The 21,281-nt window shown below is 37.4% G+C and overlaps 1 protein-coding gene across 3 annotated transcripts in view; it reads right to left on the bottom strand.

Annotated features, from left to right (window-relative positions):
• Nucleotides 1-21,281, bottom strand: part of LOC120516124 (retinoic acid receptor beta-like) — an 878,498-nt gene that overhangs the window by 650,339 nt on the left and 206,878 nt on the right. The gene's annotated exons all lie outside the window — the stretch shown is intronic.

Consider the following 21,281-nt stretch of genomic DNA (forward strand, 5'->3'; position numbering starts at 1 on the left):
TTTGCACATAGATATACACACATGTCTTAGTCCATAGAGTGAACAATTAAATTCAGCAATTCATTCTTTGTACTTTTCTCGTACCGTGACCTTATCTAATAAATCACGTCATCTGACTCGTAATATGCAGAAGTCTATCATCTTAACCAATCACCTACAGCCACCAGTAACTTCATAAAAATGTCAATTCTTCTATTATTCTAAAGATCATTTCATTAATAGGGGTGTCCTGCTAGTTTTTCCATTGATCTTATCACTGCTTCATAATCAGGATATTTAGGCTTTCCCACTAGTTTGTCCTCACTTTTTAAGGGGGTGCTCATTACTCATTTACTTCATTTTAGCCTTAGTAATTATGTTGGTGGCTCCTTTAAGATGAGGCAAAAGCCTCACGTTCTGAAGCCGTAAGCCACATTTAGCTAACCCTTTAGTTACCTTCAGTCCTTTTCCTTATGTTTTAATTAATTCAGTATCACAACATCATTTATGTATATACTTATAATAGATTGTAAAAGATTATATATTTACTGAAAATTCCATAAGTCACACTGGAAGGCTTTAACAAAAAAGAAGATATACACAAAAACACTTACTGGTTTGAGCTTTAGGCAGAATATATGTAAGGCTTTCAACAAAGCGTTTTTCTTGTTCTGACTACACATACAGTACAGTAAGTGCAGCATGTTGTAGATTTTAGTTCTAACTATAGCTGAAGAAACAAAGAAACTACTGGTGTTTAGTTACCCTTTTCACATAACCGTTATATAAATGTACTCATTAAACTTGCTGACCATTTTGGGTAGATGCTGCCCAACCCTATGCAGTTTAAGGTGCTTCTCCTGCTTTGGTACGACTTTACATTTTCAGCTAACATTCAGTAGCTAGAAACAAGAACTGAGAACAGTGGGCTAGCTCTGCTTCTGAAACTGAGAGCCAAAGTAGCAATATGCACCATCCTCAGAACTAACAAAATGATTTATGCAAACAATTTCCAATAGTGTTTTGTTGAAGTTTTTGTTTTATTATTTACATTTTATCAGGTAAGTCTTAGGAGATGAGAAATTATTATGAACTGTTACCAAAATAGTAGCCAGTCATCCATATGTTACTGAAACAGAAAGCAAAACAAAATAAATCCATTAAACACTGCAGTGCAGGGATTTTCATTCTAATCTTTTACTTAATCAGTGACCTGTTTTTGCTGCTAATTACTTCTGAGGAATTCATTTTAATTGACTTGCTTTTTAAGATCTGTTCCCCTATATTTCTCCATCTTTCCTCTGAATTGCTTCATTTCCTTGCTTAAATGGCACCCAAACTGAAATGAAATGTGAAGTGAGTGAGCCAACAGAAGACCATCTAAGTCAGGGCCTCAAACTCCAACCAATGTCACTCCAACCAGTTGCTTAGTTAGGCTCTGATTCTTGTCGTTACTTAAACTCGTTCTTTAATTCCATGGCTTGTTGCTGCTCTCATTGTGCAATAGCAGACATTTCTGAAATTGTTGATTTTCTCTTTTCTAAGAGCACTGTGAAAATGTTTTGTGGACCTGAGCAGATCAGCATTCCTGAGACCTTCATCTTTCTTTGTGTCCATTATACAATATCTGAAAATAGTTTGCTGGTCATGTTTTGGCTCCTTTTGTATCTCACTACTGTTTGGCTTCTAATTAACAAAAAAGAAACAATTAAGGGGTCTGAGTCTTCAAGAGCAAGTCGATTAAAATTAATTCAAAAGAGGTTAATTAGCAGCAAAAACAGGTCACTAATTAAGAAAAGGCTTAGAATGAAAACCTGCAGCCACTGGAGCCTTCCAAGGCCGGAGTTGGGGACCCCTGCTTTAGCGGTTAGCAGACTCAATAAGCAGGGGAAGCCTTCTGGATTGTCACTGCAGAACTTCAATATTTTGTGAGAGCAGGACGGTGTGTGCACAGCTCTACTGTGGCAAAACCAAACCCTGTTTAGACTACATTTACTTTACGTCCTTCACATTGAAGCCTTCATTGCAGGAAATATATATAAGACTAGAATATGTAGGGAGCAGCTTGTTATTAATCCACACTCTTAAAAATGACACTTTATGTTCATGTGGTTCTTCGTAGAACTATCGCTTGACAAAGCACCATTTCATTCTGGTAAGGGTTCTTTGCAGGTGAAATTGGTTCTTTATGCTTTGAAAAATGTCCTAACATGTTGAAAAAAAGCTAAAATATTTAATATAGGGTAGGTTACCTAGCAGGATTAAGAAAACCTGGACTTAGTCTGCATTACTGTAGTATTGTATGCAGCAAGAGTTCTTTTAAAGGGTGGATTTCACATATCTGTTGCCATTTAGTCATGGTTATTAACTGTATGGAGCCTGTTATAACTCTAAATAAATAAAGGTTCTTTCTGGAACCTTCAGGTGGATGAGTCTTTTGAGAACCAAAAATAGTTCCCCTGTGGCATTGCTTTGAAGAACCACTCTGGACGCTTTATTTTTAAGAGTGTGATGGAAACTTGTTAAGGGAAAATTTCACACAAATGTTAGAAATTTTTTTTTCACACAAAGAATCACAGACTGATGGAATTAATGACCAAGTAGTGAGGACGAGAGTAGAACTTTAGGCCCCTTCGAAACACGACTTGATGTTATTTTGGAGAATCTGTGTGAATAGGACTAGCAAGCTTGTCTGCATGAATGGAATATTTTCATCTCAATTGAACTAAATGAGATAATCTTCTAGTTTGGTTATTGTGTTTGCTTATATTTTCATTTGCTTATATTTTACATTATTTCAGCAACATCATTTAATGTTGTAAATGATTCCGGTTTTCATTCTTATTTCATTTTGATTTCAGCTTTTGTTTTGTCTTAAAATATTTTGGTGAATGATAAATTGATCATTAGTTTTACAGGCACTTGCTAACAACCTTGATTATCTTTTGGCTTTCCCATCTGGTTCTCCACCACTCATTTTCATAAAACAGTCCAATATGACATGCAATTTAAAGATAAATTTGGCATTTGTCAAAGTTATTTCTTCAAAAACATGCTATATACAATTATGTATCTGCAATATGAAATTGTGTTCTAAAGTTAAGTGTTTTCTATAACTTTAAAAAATAACCAGTTCTGGGGCCTCATGTATAAACGGTGCATACGCACAGAAATGTTGCGTAAGAGCGTTTCCACTTTTAAATCGCGATGTATAAAACCTAAACTTGCCGTAAAGCCACACATATTTCCACGGTACCTCATACCCTGTCGTACGGAAGTTCTCCGCTCGGTTTTGCAGAATGGCGGCACCCAGCGTCAAAGCAATGCTACTGTTCCTGTTTGGTTCATCTTTCTTTTTCAGATCCACATTCGTGACGCAGCTTTATAAATACACTGAAATTAACCGCATATTGTTTATTAGTTTAATACATCTGATTGTAATTAACCTGTAACAATATAATGGTCTACAGAATGGTCAAACTATTCCAAATACCATAACTGCTTTAGTGTTGTTACTCTCACTGCACCTTTTTCTTCTTCTTTCAGCTGCTCCTGTCAGGGGTTGCCACAGCAGATCATCTTTTTCCATATTCCTCTCACTTCACCACTCAGAGCAGCTGATTGGAAAGAGAATTATCGGTATACACCATCAAGCACACGCTGCCTCAGCCATGCTGTCTATTGAACTGCTTCTCACACGGCAAACACTTCAAAACCTTTACTGTACGGACCTCGCAGTTCAGAAACAGTTTCATCCCAAGAGCTCTAAACACAATCAGTCACTCCATCAGGTGCTCCTTGTAGAACTGTTTGTATTTATAAGTACAATTACCTCACTGTAAACTTGTGATACAGTTATAATATTGCACAACTTGAGCCACTTTATAAAGCGTGTATTTACATATGATGACGATATCATTTTTAAAATGAAATGCTAATAATGTTAATAATTAAAGGACGCGGTGTCGCTACTCTAGCAAGGATCTGGCACTCCGTTCACGGATTGTTCCTGCCTCACACTGTATGTTTCACTGGGACTAGCGTGAAGGATAGAATAATTAAACATGTACTACTAAGATATTTCAGTGTTCCTTAAAAGTTTTGAAGAATCGGCGTTATTAGCTTACAGATGGCATAATGTCTATTACAGAGCTGATTGTGTGGCGATTGGGTATTTGGAGAAAGAAAAGGAAGGACAGGAATTGGAGGTTAGTACGTTTGAAAGAGACAGTAATGCTGCAATAAATTATTTTATCGAAGGTCGCGCACAATCACTGCACCACCGTATTCTTATATTTAATAACATGCTTTAACTCCTATCATCATGAAAATTATATCACGTATACATCTCAGTATTTTAGTTATTCAGATAGCTGTAATATCATGAATGTAATGGATTCTGTGTCCTGTCAAAGGTAGAGAAAGCTGGTTTAAGAAGCACGTAGTGATTCACACACATAGAGCACATAGAACATCAAATACAAAACAAAGCATTTAACGTACTACTTTAGTTATGATGGGATTTGAGAAACTAGTAAATGAAACGATTTAAAGATTAAGTTTATGATGTTCTACTTTAATGACAAAATAAACTACGTGATAAAGTGGAAATTTCGAGATTTAAGTTGACATTTCATGCTTTTTCCCCATTGTGTGCCTTTTTTTTTTCTCTGTACCCTAATAAGCTTTCATATGACACTCAGATGGTGGGCTACGACTCACCTTTTCACCTTTGATATGCTACTTCTTTTTTATTTCGGGCACTGTGAGACTTTGTGAACTTGAGCTTTCGAGTTTCTCCGACACTCTATGTCACTCAATCAGCTTCCTTTTCTTGTTTATACCACTGTTTAAACCAACAAATAGTACGTTTTTCTTTGCCTCCACTTGGTATTCGCTGAAATTCTTATATTTTCCCCCCGTGCTTTTCCCATTGTCTTTTCACAAAAGGCTGAGCTTAAGGGCTATTTATATTGATTTGCATAATCAAAGCGGCGTAATTCTGGGAGGAGTTGGGGTGGGACAGCAGGCGCGTGTACGAGCGCTACTTTTCACGCTGATTGGGATTTATGTAGCGGAAGAACATAGAAATTTGTGTACGCACATATTCCTGCATCTGGATTTTTCGGTGTGTATGCACATTCCCGCTTTTGTGCTTACGCCATGTTATAGTGCAAGTTCTACGCACAGCATTATATATGAGGCCCCTGGTGTTATACAATGTACCCTAAGGGGCACGGGACTCCAAAGGAAAATCAAAGCATAAAAACTTACTGAATACATCCTCTTAAATAAATCAATAAAAGAAAACATCCCTTCCATGTTTCTGATACATGTTTGTCAAAGCAAAAGGGATCTGGAAATAATCATTTTATTTCATAGTATTTGTACTATTTTTCTTGAGGTAAGAATACGTTTTGTATTTGGTTGTGTGAATTCACACATAAACACAGAAGAAAATTAAATCAAAACCACCACATGGCATCAACATGCGATTTTCTCTTTAGAGAGGAAACCACGCCTAGGAGGGTGAAAAGTTATTGCAGATGAAGGTAAAAGCAAAGCAGGTCTTTTTTTGAAATGGCCGAATCTTATAATATTGGCATTTTTTTGTCCAAATGTGACGTGTTTAAGCTATGCTACAATGTTTATGCAATTGCAAGACACAGATCAATGCATAACAACTGTCTTGGCTTGGAAAATGGACATATTTGTTTTTTGTCCCATAAGGTTCCAGTATAAAACAGCAGGACCTTCTATGTATTTTTTTTAAATTATAGAAAACAATTTCATATGACAAATGCATATATACCATGTGTGTGAAGAACTAACTTCAAAAATTCGGAGCTTATCTTTTAATGTTTTGCTGAAACATGACATGGCTGCATTTGTGGCAGCTTTTTATTATATACCTGTTACTACTCAATTCTCAATAGAAATAATCCCTGGATATCAGGACAGCTGTCAGCAAATTGAAGTAATGTGCTGAGCAGCACGTGCCTAAAGACGGAGAGTAAAAGTGTATAGTATATAAAGTGCTTGAGTATAACTAAAACTCATGAACCTGAAAATTGTATATAACAGGTTAAAAGACATTCACTTTGTTTTACTAAGAGGCAGGTGTTTCAGTGTCAGCCTGTGTTCTTTCTGAGTGTTCTGTTTATGTCTGTGTGGATTTTCTTAAGATACTCTAGTTTGTTATCATATTGCAAAATGATCTTTCACCCTTGCTGATCACTATTGCATTTATCTGATGTCGTTATCCAAGGTGACCTACAAGATCAGGATATAATGGGAATGGTTTATGCATATTTTTTAACAATTGTAGCACATGCAGCTAAAGTGTCTGGCTCAGGGTCAAACACTGAACTGCAGCTAAGGACAAAATCTTGTGAGTTAAAAGTCACTGCGCCATACTGCCTGGCACATTTATTCCAGGGACAATTGGAACGGGAAGGAGAAATGTTTTAAAAAAATTTTCTTTAAGCTAAATTGTGGATTCTTCACTACAAAGGTCACATACTCTGGAACTCAACAAGATTTGGAGAATGAATTACCTAGGACAGATTGGTATAACAAAAGAAATGCCCTTCACTAACAGTTACATACTGATTAGCCCGAGTGTCACAGCATGTCCAAAAATTATAAATACTCAGTTCAGCCTGAAATTTGCAAGATGTAATTGTACTGGGCTCCACTGGTACCTTGGCATAAATAATGGAACCTTCAAATCATCCAGACTGATTATGTAATGAAGAGAAAATCCCTGACTAAAGAAATTCATATTCATTTACTAATAGGTAGGCTTTGCAATCTTTGTGCCGAGTTTGTGTATTCTGTCTGTGCCTGTGTGGATTTTCTCAAGGATTTGTTGCCACGTCCCAAAGACTCTGTACTAGCTCTGATCAAGTGAAGGCCTGTGACTGACTGTACCTTATCTAATAGGTCTTGATTTTGCCTTTTGCCTGGCTCTGCCAGGACAGATTTGGAAAAACACACCTCTGTACTTGAATAAGTATGGTCAAAACATAAATAAATACAGGAGGGTAATTCAAAAATTCAAGGTATTTTGAAAATTACACAGTAAGCACAATGAATGGAAGCTAACATAGCATAACATGTTTGCAATGGCTTATGGGTAATTCAAACCCACACAATGTAGCACTCTGCCGTTAGTGCAGCTGAAGTCAAAGTCAAATGAATATGGACGCTCTGCTGCAGGATGGCATCATTGTTGAACAACACGCCATAGTGAGACTTCTTTGAGCAGATGGAGTGAAACCTGCTGAAATTCTTGTGCAGATCAGTAAGCTGTTTGGGAGCCCATATTGTTCAACAATGATAGATAGATAGATAGATAGATAGATAGATAGATAGATAGATAGATAGATAGATAGATAGATAGATAGATAGATAGATAGATAGATAGATATTTTATTAATCCCAAGGGGAAATTCACATACGCCAGCAGCAGCATACTGATAAAGAACAATATTAAATTAAAGAGTGATAACAATGAAGGTATAACAGACAGACAATAATTTTCTATAATATATATATATAGGCTGGCATCCCATCGTTAAAATATTAACGTTTACCCCAGGTATGGAATTGAAGAGTCTCAGAGTGTGGGGGAGGAACGATCTCCTCAGTCTGTCAGTGGAGGAGGACAGTGACAGCAATCTGTCGCTGAAGCTGCTCCTCTGTCTGGAGATGATACTGTTTAGTGGATGCAGTGGATTGTCCATGATTGACAGGAGTCTGCTCAGTGCCCTTCACTCTGCCACGGATGTCAAACTGTCCAGCTCCGTGCCTACAATAGAGCCTACCTTCCTCACCAGATGCGTGAGGCATCCCTCTTCTTTATGCTGCCTCCCCAGCACACCACCATGTAGAAGAGGGCTATCGCCACAAACGTCTGATAGAACATCTGCAGCATCTTATTGCAAATGTTGAAGGATGCCAGCCTTCTAAGGAAGTATAGTCAGCACTGTCCTTTCTTACACAGAGCAGTCCAATTTATCATCCAGCTGCACTCCCAGGTATTTATAGGTCTGTACCCTCTGCACACAGTCTCCTCTGATAATCACAGGGTCCAATGGTACAATTACGTGTTGTTCAACAGAGTCCCTTTGAACTTAGTATCACTCTGCAGGTGGCAATGGCTGTTTAAAAAATCTAAAAATTTTATAAGAAACGCAACACAGTGTAATCAGTTCATTTTAGCTCAAGAACAACAGAACTCGTATGTGGACGCTTATGTACCACTTATGTTCCATGCAACTACTTGACATGAATCTCATCTGAACGCCATGTAAAATAACATCACAGAAGGCAAAAAGTATGTGCCATTTAGGAAACAGTAATCACGTGATTTGAATGTACATTTGACATTAAATACAGTGGCATGAAAAATTTTGGGCACCCTTGCTTAAATACACAAGTGAGCAGAAGATGAACTGATCACCAAAAGGCATAAAGTTAACGATGACACATTTCTTTAATATTTTAAGCAAGATTACATTTTTATTTCCATCATTCACAGGTACAAGATACCAAAAAAATGAAAAGGGAGTGAAGCAAAATTTTGGGCACCCGACATGTACTTAGTAACACCCGCTTTATCAGGTATTATAACTTGTAAACGTTTTTTGTAGCTGGCTAAGAGTCTGTCAATTCTTACTTAGGTTATTTTTGCAAAAGGTTTCTAATTCTGCAAGATTCTTGGGCCGTCTAGTATGCACTGCCATTTTGACGCCTATCCATAGATTTTCAATGATGTTTAGGTCAGGGGACGGAGCTTTATGAAAACTATCATTTGTTACAAGCCATGGCAGGACATAACCAATAATGAAACAGAACTGCAAAGACAAAAGTAGAACAATATGTAAACTTATACAATAATAATACGGAAAGTTGACAAATTGGAGTTGCGTCCAGGGTAAATATTAAAGTTTTACCTACATTGACTGTTGCGAGCAGACAAGCAAACAGGAAATGCATCCATCCTTTAAAAAATGGCACCAAGAACCTGTGATAAAGGAGAACAGTGCTTGTCTGTAATGGTTGTGTTTGTACACTAGTTGATGCTGACATAAATACACAATCCGCTGCTGCAGCTCTCATCAGAATCCTTCTTTGTATCACAATGGTGGCGTGAGTGACCCACTAGCTCAATTACATGCATTGTGAACACCTGGTTGTAGCCCACAGGTAAACAAATTATGCTGATAATTGCCATGTAGCCATCTCAAATGGGTGCTAATAAGCTACAGAAACATTTATCAATCAATACCAAGAAAACAAAAGAACTCATCATTGATTTCAGCAGACACTATGACAACTTATTACTCCTTAACATCAATTGAGATAATGTGGAGGGGGTCACCAGTTTCAAATTTTTAGGAACCCACACTATCATGGACCTTACATGGTCATATAACTTCACCACTTTGGCTTAAAGGGCATTAGAACATTAGAACGATCTAGTTGAGAACAGGCCATTCAGCCCAACAAAGCTCGCCAGTCCTATCCACTTCATCCAAAAAAACATCAAGTCGAGTGTTGAAAGTCCCTAATGTCTTACTGTCTACCACACTGCTTGGTAGCTTATTCCAAGTGTCTATTGTTCTTTGTGTAAAGAAAAACTTCCTAATGTTTGTGTGAAATTTACCCTTAACAAGTTTCCAACTGTGTCCCCGTGTTCTTGATGAACTCATTTTAAAAATACAAATCTCAATCCACTGTACTAATTTTAAACACTTTATGTCACCTCTTAATCTTCATTTTCTTAAACTGTAAAAGCTCAGCTCTTTTAATCTTTCCTCATAATTCATCCCCTGTAGCCCTGGAATCAGCCTAGTCGCTCTTCTCTGGACATTTTCTAGCGCTGCTATGTCCTTTTTGTAGCCTGAAGACCAAATCCACACACAGTACTCCAGACAAGGCTTCACTAGTGTGTTTTAAAGGTTGAGCATAACCGCCTTAGACTTGTACTCCACATACCGTGCTATACAACCTAACATTCTGTTAGCCTTCTTAATGGCTCCTGAACACTGTCTGGTAGTTGATAGTGACAAGTCCACTATGACTCCTAAATCCTTCTCATCAGGTGTACTGTCGATTTTCAGACCTCCCATTGTGTATTCAAACTTAACATTTTTACTTCCTATCTGTAATACTTTACAATTACTGTAATACTTTACATTTACCAGTAGATTTGTTTTTTTAACAACACAAAAAAAAAATCAATGTGTCCCTGCGGTTGCTTGTGTTCTTTAACCATTGCTCCGCAGAAAGTGTCCTGACGTACATATAACATCAATGGGTGGTATGCAAACTGTACAGCTGCAGAAAGAAAAACTCTTCAGAGAGGAGTAAACCCTGCACAGATAATAAATGGTGACCATTTGCCTCACTAGAAGACATTTTAGATTGTGATGCCTTTGCAAAGCTAGCAGCATTAAGACAGACGTGGCTCACCCTTGTCATTATTTCTTGCTGCCTTCTGAAAAATGCTATCGGGCGCCATAAAACCCATAGCTCCAGGCTTAAATATAGTTTTTATTCTTTTATTTTTGGTGTGTGTGTTTTTGCGTGTTCTTAATAGCCATTTCAAGGATGCACAGTAATTTTGTAGTTTTTTTAATACAAGGGTAATAAAGACATTGCCTTGTGCCCTGTGTTGACTGGGATTGGCTCCAGCAGACCCCCGTGACCCTGTATTCGGATTCAGCGGGTTAGAAAATGGATGGATATCTATAGGAATGCCTCAGGCACATTTTCTTAAAATGAAACCGTTGCTTCTTTATAGTGGATGTATTTGGTGAGTTTTAAGGCTTTTGTTTTCACATTTGACCCATTCACCTTTATATTAAACAGGATATATATATATATATATATATGTTTTAATTTATAAGAAATGTTTCACTTTAGAACACAATTTTATGTGGCAAATGAATATACAGTATTTTGAAAAAAATAATTTTGATTTGAAAATGCCTGATGTGTTTAATCAGTCCATGTAGCACTGCAAGTCAGAGGTGGTGGAGCCCCTGACTAAATTCTACTGCTGCACATTATTAGAGGACTCGGTGAGACCACCGATGTCTGGACCATCCAGACCGTAATCGACTCTTTTAAGTTTGTATGGTGCAGCTTACACAGCGTTGACTTCTTGCAGCTAATATATTGTAAAAGGCCATAACATTTGAGAAAAACAAATATTGTTCTTTTTTTTATTGCGCTTCTATTCTTAACAAAATATTTTACGCATAAACTGCATTTCAGTTTTTTCTCCATTACATCACATTCACCTCATGCTGATCCAAAATATGCAAGTTGTTTGCCCAAAACCTAATGAATACAGAACACGTTTAATGATATTTCAAAATTTGATGTATTCTGTTTGCAGTTAAATTTTAACAAATTTTCGACCGCCAGCTTTTTAATAAAAATAACACATTGTTTTGTAGCTAATGGTTTCCTTGGAAACTATACAGTGGATATGCTACAGCACATTTCGTTTTATTATCTTAAAGTATTGCTGCCACAGCAGGAAGAATTTATTGCTTTATGCACAAATGTAACATTACACTCATGATATTGTACGCTAAACACATCAAAAACTAACGAAATGTGAAATGCAGGCTTGTGGTGAAAACATTAACAAAAGGATGCAGTTCATCAAAAACTGAAAGAAAAAAAAAAAACTTGAAGAACACCAGCCATCTCTTTTACATTATCTATCCAGCATCCCTGACTGTGCTGCAAACAGCACTCAAAAATTAGGTCAGTTTCATAATATCCTCATGGGAGCTCTGCACTCTGCATCCAGCAGTTTAAACGCAGTGACTAATGTAGCAAACCGAAAAGAAAATGTACTGCAGATTGAAAAGGCTTGTTAGTGAAAAGATCGAGGTAGTGATTTTTTTTTTTGTTTTGTATAGCAGCTTCCTTGTGTCAATAGTGGATTCAATTGAACTGATTGTCAATGCACTCACCACGTACACTTTTATAAAACAATATGTTCAAATGATTTTTAGAGTGTTGGTAGGTTAAAACATATTGAGCATCCATACAATACATTGTGAAGTGCTCATTTCAAATAAATAGACCGATGATGTTTCATATCCACTGATGATATCAAGATGTGGAGCCTTTTGTGTAATTTACAATGTGCTTGCCATCAATTTGTTACAGTACAACTAAGTTCTACTACAATTCAGACAGCAAAAAGCAACAAAGCATACAAGACAGACCTGAATCTAAAATTACTGAATTATTTAAAACTCTGAAGAATAATGCATTGCAGGACCTAGAATTTACTCTTACCATTGCATCTATTAGCTCTATAATGTCACTGTATGAAAGCTAATTTTATCATGTAGGAAATTTTATTTATCCTGGTAGACGTGAATTTACCTTTAAAATTCTGAAAATTCTTTATTAAAAATACAGTTACGCTGTGTCTCCAAGATGTTATTAATTAATAATTAACACGAAAGAACACTCTGCGTAAAGTGACAGATTATTTTGGCAACCTATCGTACATTCACCCATTAAAAGGAGTTCAACCCAGTTTGCAAGGAATAAGGTGGCTAGGTGACAAATTACTTAAAAACATGGGTAACAGATTTTAAAATCATATAAAAAGGCATTCTGAACACACTGGCAAACATCTATCTAATCAACATTCTCAAACCAATTTAACACAATTCACGGTCATGGCAGGCCAGAACTGCTGCTCCCACTCAGGCAGGTCCACTTTTGGAATCCTCAATCAAACCATGTCTAAACTATCTAACCATACCCCATGGGTATAGCAAGGGAGCCATAGGACTCAGAGAAGAAGCACCACTGACCCAGATGAACATGCACACTCCACACAGACTGCGACAGGATTTGAATTTTAAAGTCAGCCCGCTGGATCCATGAGGCAGTAATGCTACCCACTGCTGCACATACAGTAGCTAAATATTAGTCTTTATTTTAAAATGTATTCCATACTCTTTAATAGTACAGAAATTTTAAGTGCAGCTGTAAATGAATCCAGTAGAATCAGTTTGAAAATTTTGGAGTTAGCATGTTACCCCCAGATCTTTATGGTCAGATTTCTTCTCACATCTCAAAGTGACTTCTAATGAGTGAATGTGGATGTTATGGTTATGTGGATGTTATGTTAAGGTATATTTTCTTTTTTGTTCATTAAAGTGTTTTTTACTTTTTGTCATTTTTGTTTTTAACATTGGGTTTCTTAAATATTATTTCACATTTATGTATTGTGAATAGAATTTTCTTTGCTACATCACTTGTGTTTTGTGGGTGGAATCCACCATGACGTCACTGCTGAAGAATAGCCCTCTGGTTAAGGGTCTGTATCATTATTTAAAGTACTATTTGGATTTTATGGTATTGTGGATTTTTCCTTCTGTGTTCTGGATTTTATCTTTGATTTCAGACTATTTTTGTTCGCTTTATGTTGCCTTCTTTTAGGCAGCCCTTTTGTCTTATTTTTGCTTTTTTGCCTTTTCTGCTTCTTTTTTGATAATACAGGGTGGCGCAGGGAAACGGGAAATTTTCAATTGACATTCAATGCACAAATAAACACATTACAAAATGATTTAATGATGAACTGTAGTGTGCAGGATATGCAAATAATGATGGTAATCAATATTCATTCACTATTCATTTTATGTTTTAAAAGAAAACATCATGAAGGTGTCATCCATTTCTCCGTACACATTCTGAAAGCCTGTTGTGGAAATTCTGCATTTTTCAACGTAGCACGTCAAGAGGAATCCTGGCAAATTGCTCTTCAATCCTCCTTTTTGGTTCAGCAATGGTTGCAGGACATATGTGGTACACTTGGCTTTTAAGATGTCCACCCAGAAAAAAATCACAAACAGTGAGATCTGGGGATCTCAGAGGCCATGGAATGTCACCATTGTGTGAAATGATGGACCTTCCAAACATTCGTCAAATAGCTGCTATTGATTGTTGACCAGTACGTAAAGTGGCTCCACATGAGGACTTGTTTTTTAAGGCTGAACCCGTATCTTCAAATTTACACACACTTATTGTAATAGCATGAGCAGAAAGAAAACGATCATAACATCCTAACTGGTAATGACGCCGAAATTCTCTTTACGTAGCAGTCACACTATCACCATTCTTACAAACGGCTTTCACAGTGAACGCTTGTTGCGCACCCCTCCACTGCTCAATTATGGAGCTAATGGCAAGGAGTTCTAAATGAGGTCGCACTGGTCCAAACAACTGCCGATGCCTCAGGGTCACCAACACCTACTTCCAAAATTTCCCATTTCCCTGTGCCACCCTGTACGTTTTTTGTATAAAGGAACTGTGTTTGTCTTTGTGCTATAAACCAGGGCTTTTATGTTTATACTTTCCCCTGAGGCACATTTTTGAGCTTTTAAACTTTAAAAAGGTGAGCCGCCTTTTGTAACTGTACAGGCTGGAATATCTGCCATTTGAGTTTGGGGATAGGCCACATGAAATGAGGCCTTGATCCTGAGCCCCAGACTAAGCAGAGTTCTGGGCCTATATTTATCAAGTGTCTCAGAAATACTCCTTGGATATTGTACTAAACGTCAGACTAGGATAAGAATTTGTAAGACCCAGAATAGGACATGAGACGTTGTTATGAAGAATCCTACAGCCACTCCCAGTACTTGTTTGAGATTGAATGATATCAAGCTATTATGGCACCACGTGCTACAAAATTGAACTCATTAGAAGGCATTTTGTAGTTTACTTGGAAAGTTAAAGTACAGTTTATTCAGTTTTCTTGTTAGTTTACTTTCATGATGACGCTTTGTGACAGTAAAGTAAAACACATTACATGGTGCAAAACAGAGAACAAATGGAAAGTAATAAACGGTATAAAGTCCTCCTGAAGAATAACATGTAAATAACATTAAGTCTTTCGGGTTTTGATGTACATTAAAGTACCTGATATAACTCATCTCTATATATATAAAATCCAACGTCTTTCTGTCTGTCTGCTTTTCATGAGAGAACTACTTAAGGGATTCAGATCCAGTTTTTTTCTATAATTTGCTTGAACATTCCGGTTGATTTTGCAATTTCTCTCATCATGCTATGTATCATAGTTCACCTGCGATACCGATTTATTTGTGAGCATCCAAGAGAAGTCGCAGAGGGCCGCGGGGCCCTCCTCACCTACGCGCCAGCCTCCAAGCACAGCATTAACTCTGCTTTGTTAGCAAACGAGAGAACTACTTAACGGATTTAGATCGGGTTTTTTTCTATAATTTGCTTGAACATTCCGGTTGATTTTGCAGCTTCTCTCATCACCCTGAGTATCATAGTTCAATTGCGGTACTGATTTATTTATGCAAATCCGAGAGAGACGCAGCAGACCGCGGGGACTTCCTCATTCATGCGCCAGCCTCGGGGCGTTTCATTAACTCTGCTTAGTTAGTGAACGAGAGAACTATTTAACGGATTTAGATCAGGGTTTTTTTTCTATAATTTGCTTGAACATTCCGGTTGCTTTTGCGACTTCTCTCATTGTGCTAAGAATCATAGTTCACTTGCAGGAGCGATATATTCGTGCTAATCCAAGACAGAGGCTGCAGACTGAGGGGTGGGGGAAGCGTGCTGTCAGGAGCAGGGCCCTCCTCACTGTTCTGTTTCACTACTACGTGGGTGAAGCTGCGGGGGGACGGTGAGTATGAATATAAAAATAAGTACAAATTGAACAGAGAGAGTGACTGGCACAAATGACCCCAGGTCTCAGAACCTGAGAAGAAGCAGTGCTAAATACCGTGTCACATTTACATGTTACATTTCGTGTCTTGCATTACCCGATTCTACTAGGACACTCCCCAACTCCCTCTGACCTATAGTGGAAAATATAGATTCTTACAGCTCCTGGCCATTAATGCAGTACTGACCCAAACATCCTTACTTGAAGATACATTTAGTAACAGTTTTAAATTGTCCTTTAGCCCCCTTTTAAAGGGAGTGAACATTTGAATGTAGTGGTACTATAGAGCACTTTAGTCACTTTAGACACTCGGGTTTTGGTGAAATGTTCCTAACCTCAAGAATCAGTCTTCGAATGACTTCCAAAGTAATGCTGGGTGAAGCTAAAAAGCCATTCCTTGTCAGAGTATCATTGTGTATTGTCTGATGATCTAAAGGTAGAGAAATACAGAGAGTTATGTCTGACTGCTGCCTTGTTTTCATTTGTAGAAGAATGGGTGAGCCCCCCCCCCACCAATCTTTTAGGACCAGGGTCAAGCTCGATACTGGACAGGGTCAGTGAGATAACAGGGTTTTCTTGGTCTTTCTGTTTATATGTGAAGTAGCTTTGATCATTCATTCTTCTTTGTTAGGTTTAAAATGCCAATCCATTTTGATATACCTTTGAATTATTTGTTTTTTGCTCCTGGTTAGAGTGGTGCACAGATGTGCCTCGAGTAACAATAACTGCTGTATACACATAACATTGTATGCTATCCACACAGGCACATAAATATTTTCAGTTAAACTTATCATTCTGAGTAATTGTAGTTGATTTCATTTACTGTATAAAAGTTATATTTTATTTCCTAAATAGTTTACAGTCAGAAGTCATCCAATGGACTGCTATCATAAGTTTACTGTTTATTATGACAATTCATTTTATCTGCTGCAGACAGTGGCAGAGAAGAGGCAGATAGTAAAATTAGCGTCCAGTGTGAGTAATGCCGCACGTCCTCTCTATGACACATTACCTTGGAGCACCTTCGGCCGCCAGCTCATTCCATCATAATGTACCAAGAGGTGCTACTGGGAATCTTTTTTGCCTACAGGCACCAGACTATGTAATGCCTCCTCCCATCATGCCACCCTCACCCATGCCAGTTTTAACAAGTGCATTGGCATCGGGTTGATATTTGTTCAGGTACTAATGCACACTGTGTATACTATGTTTGCAATTCTGGTCCTGCACTTTTGTGGTTTACAGTTTGTTTTTTACTATTTTGCACTATATCTTGTTTGAATGCACACTGAATTTGCCGTTGGGCAATACATTTCTTTCCAATATTCAGATTAAATGCCAGGAGGGACAGCAGCTATCATCTTTATTAGTTCATTATAAAATCCATATATCAACTGAATTAAAGCAAACCCATTTACTGAATTTGTTTACTCCTTTGCTATGACTTCATCTAAATTGTAAAGCGAAGCACCAAAAACCTTATTAAGATATTTGGTAGGTTTTACAAAGTACTAATGACAATAATATTAATGTTTCTGCAATAGCTGACCATTATAGCACAGTGTAACAGACTGTAATTAAATGAAGACTTTAGCTTTAGAAGTGAAATCATAAGAAGAAAAACTACCAAAGCACGGATAACATGCTTTAAATAAGTGTTCGTAGTGAATGTGGATGGATGCATGAAGTGTTTTTTAGTTTATCAGATGCTTAAAATTCTAGCGGTTTCTTGACTTTGGCTTATGCATCATTTATAAAACATCTAAGGGACTGTCTAATTTAAGAGCAAGTAAACTTCACAAAAAATCCAACGTGCTTTGTCACTATTTGTGATTTGTACAGATTAATGTTCAAATAACAAGATTGCTCATCCATTATGAAATTTATATTTTAAGAAAATTATAACACACAAGATTAGTGAGCTGATGCTGTGAAAAAATAAAACACAGAATGTTTATAAATAATTTTTTATAGTGTGTCTTCTTCACAGGACTGGACTGGAAAGTATGAGGGTTATGTGAGGCAAAGAGGGAAGAAAAAACTGTAAAGAAACCGAAAGGAATACCTGATCATTCAGGTGGATGGCCCAATCACTAGCATTTCATAACACTTCACACTCCATCCATCCATCTCTCTATCTGTCTATCTACAGATATAAAAAATAGTAGTCACCCCTTGAGAGGTTTCACATTTTATTGTTATACCAAATTGAATCACAGTCAATCTCCTTTTGACATTGATCAACAGAAAAAGACTAGTGTCAAAGTGAAAAAGATCTACATTAATTCCAAACATAAAACACAAAATAACTGATTGTATAAGTATTCACCCTCTTTAATGTGACACCCCTAAATCATCACTGGTGCGGTCAGTTGATTCAGAAGCCATGGAATTAGCTCAATGGAGATCATCTGTCTGTGGTTTCGGTTGTCTAAATACCCCTGGCATCGGGAAGGTCCAACCTGTATTGACTCAATATGATGGCCTAACCTAAATGAAGACAAAAGAACACCCCAAGCATTTCTGTGAAAAGGTAATTGAAAAGTCAGGGGATGGAGACAAGAAAATACCCAAGTCACTGAATATCCTTGGAGTCCAGTTAAATTAGCTATTATGAAATGGAAAGAGTATGGCACAGCTGTGAATCTGCCCAGAACAAAAACCGAGTGGTCATGCAAAAGAAGACTAGGGAGGGAGGTCCCCAAAGAGACCTTTCATAACTCAGAAGAAGTTACAAGTGGATCAGATTCGAGAGACATTGGGTGTGTAACAACTGTTGAATGGGTGCTTCACCAGTCACAGCTTAAAAATGAGAGAAAATGAAAATGAAAATGAGAGAAAAAGAGAAAGCCACACATATCACATCTCAGCTAGAGTTTACTGCGTGCATATGGAGGAAGAAATTTGGAAGAGGGTATCTCACCCAGGCACGTCTTAAAAGTTGTGAAGGTTTCTGCTTCCATTACAATGGTCTTGGTATTTTCTTCTAAAAATCTAACCGAAAATTTCTGGCTGGACTTGAAAAAAGACTGCTCATTCATGATCCCCATGCAACCTGACAGAACTCAAACAGTTTTGCAAAGCTGAAGGGGGAAAACGGCAGTGTCCAGATGTGCAAAGTTAATAGAGAAAGAGAGAGACCTGTACACACCAACTCAAAGCGGTCATGGCTGCCAAAGGTGCATCTACTAAATACTGACTTGAAAGGGGTAAATACTTATGCAATCATTATGTTTTTTATATTTGTGCTTGAAGCAGCACGCGGCATGGCACAGATAAGTAATATTAAGCGGTGGCCCGTTTGTCTGCTAGTCTGGCTTCACTTTCTTCTGGTGTTTCAATTGTTCTGAGCCACTAGATGGCACTGTCATTCAAACGGTAGTAAAAAAAGAAAAAAAAAACCGTAAAGGTACCCCTAGGGTCAAAATTTTGGGTTAGGACTTGTGCTGCGTTCCATTTACCTCAGAGGTCGGAGCTGGGAATGACGTCATATCCTAGTTGACCGCATTCCAATAAAACGTTCTAAAAAAACATTTAAAAAACCAATACGGACACCTCCAGGAAACCCTTTGCGGTGCTTACTCTTTCTGAATACAGTCAACTACAGAACACATTATGCAGGATTTTGTGCATCCAAACACCATGGAAACATGTTCATGGAGAGATGTTGGACCATACTGTGTGTACTACTGATTTAATGAGATACAAATAGACAGAAGTGGTAAAAAAACAGTTCAACAGAACAGCTTTCACTTCTATTTCTGAGTGACCCGACATTTGCGCGATAGACATATAAGCGGCGACAAAATAGCACCGATCAAAACGCGGCGTCAAAATCGCGAAGGTTTCATTAAATATGAATTACTAGTTTAAAGCATATATAATAATGTTTATTTTAGAAGTCAATATTATGAGACACGGCACACAGATAGTCCTTAAGATGACGCCCTGCATTTGTAGTCCCACTCTCTCGGCCTCTCTCGCGATTTTGTCGGTGCGAGTTTGTCCGTCACGGTTTTGTCGGCGCTCATATGTCAATCGCGCTTTTGTCGGTGAACCTATTTCTGCACGGTGCAGCCATCTTGTGTTCTGAGGTCCAAGTTGATGGGTGTGTCCCGACTTATCGGGACATTCCAGTTGAAAATTCCTACTGGGAACTCTGATATTTTGATTTTCCACTTCGACTGGAATGCAAAAATAGTTGACAGTCTTTCTCTGAGCAAATGAGGTCTGCAAATTTCGGCATATACAGTATAAGTTTGACATTGTGGATTTGTATACCAGAGACACACATACACAATCACACGCATGCACACTAAGGTTTTGAGCTTTATAAATTAGATTAATATGGACCACTTTGCAGAGATCAGTTTTCACTTTGACTTTATAGAGTCTGTATCTGCTGATCAATGTTAAAAAGCCAAATTAAATCCATTGTTATTTAATGTTGCATAACAACAAAATGTGAAAACTTACAAGGGGGTGAATACTTTTTATAGGCACCATATCAGTCTATCATCTGCAGTCACAATTATGATGAGCCTAAACAGAGCACTTTACATTTAAAGTATAACAAATCAAGATACAGAATCTGATTCGGTTTGAGTTTTATGGGTTTAAACCCCATTCAGTTTTGTGTAATTTCAAAATCCTAAATGGAAAAGACTGAATTGATCAAAATGCTTTATGTGATTTTTAGCATGTTTGCAATCAATTATGTATTCACTTTATCAATCCATCTCTTTGCCTGTAAAACATGTAACTTGAGAACTGAATAAGCTCAAGCAATGTAATACTGTATATAATTCATATACAACATAATATACTTTATTAGTGAGAAATGACAAATAGCATGGAATAAGAATTAGGATCTTGGAAAGTAACTATGTGAATACATTGTCATCATTTGGCTGACATCTTTATCCAAGCATTTGAGACACAATGGGTTACATGTCTTTTGTTTTCCCAATTGGAGTATGTGCCTTGCTCACAGTTACATAGTGTCAGTAGTGGGATTTGAACCCAAAACCTCAGGGTTTATAGTCCAAAGCCTAAACCACTAAGCCTCGCTGCCTGCTATTTGTAGCACAAGCACAAGGAAGCAATGAGCTCTACATTACAGCCATGCTACACTTCTCACCATGACAGCAAACGCATCTCTGCTAAATCCTAGTATAACGGTTTAAATTTGCATTTTAGTGCCTGCAAAAAGAAAATGTTCTTAATTGGTACATGGTGAAAAGTGTATATTATATCAGAGAGATACAGTATTTAGTTAAAGTCAAATAAAAGCAACTTAAAAGAATTTGCCCAAACTATGTAATGAAGAAGCACCTCATATGAAATGCCCAGTAATTATTTTGTCAGATTTCTTTTGTCTTAAATTTTAAAATAAGAACAAAACTGAATTGTTTTAACTTAGAGCATTGTCTTACTATTGAATGAGAGGTTAGCCAGAAGTTAGCTGCTCCTTGAGATGTGAAGTATGCTATTTAAAAGCCCTAGAGAAAAACTTTAAATTTCTTTAATATTCATTATTTGAATTCTG

Source organism: Polypterus senegalus, chromosome 15 (genome assembly GCF_016835505.1).
Source record: "Polypterus senegalus isolate Bchr_013 chromosome 15, ASM1683550v1, whole genome shotgun sequence".
In the NCBI taxonomy this organism is placed as follows: Eukaryota; Metazoa; Chordata; class Cladistia; order Polypteriformes; family Polypteridae; genus Polypterus; species Polypterus senegalus.